The 2,127-nt window shown below is 31.7% G+C and overlaps 1 long non-coding RNA gene across 1 annotated transcript; it reads right to left on the bottom strand.

Moving 5' to 3' along the window:
* LOC110434309 lies at positions 1,310-1,924 on the bottom strand. Its single transcript, XR_002451730.1, has 2 exons — positions 1,709-1,924; positions 1,310-1,572 (listed from the first exon to the last, which is right to left on the bottom strand). It is a non-coding gene; the product is annotated as an uncharacterized LOC110434309 (long non-coding RNA).

Genomic DNA, 2,127 nt, shown 5'->3' with positions numbered 1-2,127 from the left:
ACCTAATATTTTATTTTCAAAATATGACAAAACCTATTCGTTGCCTAAATGAGTTTTATAAATTTATTTTTCGCACAGTTAAATCAACGTAAAGGCATCAATGCAACAAACATATTAAATTAACTGCCAAATTTTTTGGAGAAATCACACTTTTCAAATTATCAATAGTCAATAATTTATCTACATCTTGGAAAGTTTAAAAAATATTAGTCCTTTTTCTATTCATAACCTAAAATAGAAAATTTAGAGTGTGACAACATGCAAAGCATGTTCGTGAAAAAATAGAAATTAAACAAACTGGAGATATCTCTACCAGGTCACACATCGATGTGTCAAGTTCCGGATTAGAAGGGCATTTTTTTTTTGTCTATACAAGCTCTCTACCAGGCTGGAGGGCAAGTTTCGTCTTGCTGTCAGCCAGGCTGGAAAGAAATTTTCAGCAAGTTCTCTATCACAAGCTGGCGTCTGCGACTAATTTTTCATCTAGAATCTCTATAGCATCATATGCAATTAATATTATTGTATTACACGTTCCCTAAAATAGAACAGATTAATTTAATATCTGGTTAAAAATGCCAGGAAATTATTAACCTCCGCAGTGAATTGTGTATTGATAACTTCCCCTAAAAATAGATGGAAATTTACCACAGGTGGGAAAAAGGTTGTAGAAACGTTTCACCAAAAATAGAATGAGATCAATTGATTAATTATCAAGTATCACTTAGATACATGACCGGGCTGTGACTGATTTTAGTTACCGTTTATAATCATATATATATATATATATATATATATATATATATATATATATATATATATATATATATATATATGAATCATCTGTATAGATCAAGCAAGCAGCGTTGCTCTCCCAAAGAAGCGCACGAAGCCTTGCCTTGTGCCTTCCTACATGAAGAAGGATACCAAGAAAATGGATGCCCTTGTGCTGCTTTCGCTGCTTCTGCTTGGGTTATATGCAGATCATGCAGAATGTAAGTAAACTACTATACGATTATTTCCTATGTCTCATCCCGAATTTTCGTTACAGTATATTTGCAATGCTTTGCTTGTATAGATACATGTTTTCCTTCATCTGATCCTTCCATAATAAGTACGAGTACATATTAAATCATAGTGAATCGATTGGTAAATAGATATATGATTGCGCCCTAACCATTTGTTTGTAGTTGTATCTGTAAATTGATTATGATTGCCCCGTATAACCATTTGTTTGTACTTTTTAGTTACTAGGTAGCGTGCCCGTGCGTTGCTACGGGATAGCTAATATTTTTTATTTAAAAGAAATACATTGATCGCACAATAAAATAATATTATTATAATAGAACTTAAATACCAACTATAAAGTGACATTTATCTTAAAGAAGCAAAGTTTGTGAAATTAAATATAGTCACGGAGAGCACGATGTTATAGGCTCACAAATTCTATTTTATAGACCTTTTCGTGATACGACCAAGATAATGTTTAATATCGGCAGAAAGAAATCTTCGATATCCATTTCTTTCGTGCGCTAGGAAATCCACAAATAAGTTCTCCCGCATCTCTGTACCATCCTATCACACATTTGAGTATATATATATATATATATGTAAATTTTATTGTGTGTTGCATGGATAATACTACGTTTTTATAAAAAAAACTTTCACAAAAACTTAGACAAAGTGTTATACTCGTGCGAAAGTTCCATACCCATGCTTTGTTGTAACCATTCAGGATCATTTGTAGACTTACTGGATTTTTCTGATTGTACAATATCTTCTGAAACCTTTGGATCTGGACTATCCATGGCTACCTAAAAGACAAACATAATATTGTTTAAAAAAATTAAGATAGATCAAACACGGTAACATAAGCTCATACTTCTTTAGAAATCAAGAGCTATGAAAAGATAATCTTAGCAAGTTTGTGTTTCATAATACATATTTTACAATATATTCTACAATTAAGAATGTAATCTCTCAATAGTACGATCACAAAAACGTGCTTTGCATGAAGACCAAGCTAGAAAGACCAAAGATTTGTGCATTATTCTCCACAATACAATGACCTTTATTTTAAAATTAAAAAAATCTATTCACGCTGGACTGTCAAGATATTTTGTTTTTCCG

This window comes from Sorghum bicolor, chromosome 4, assembly GCF_000003195.3.
Source record: "Sorghum bicolor cultivar BTx623 chromosome 4, Sorghum_bicolor_NCBIv3, whole genome shotgun sequence".
NCBI lineage: Eukaryota > Viridiplantae > Streptophyta > Magnoliopsida > Poales > Poaceae > Sorghum > Sorghum bicolor.
The sequence above is the reverse complement of the archived record's forward strand: the minus strand, read 5'-3'. Positions and strand labels throughout refer to the sequence as shown.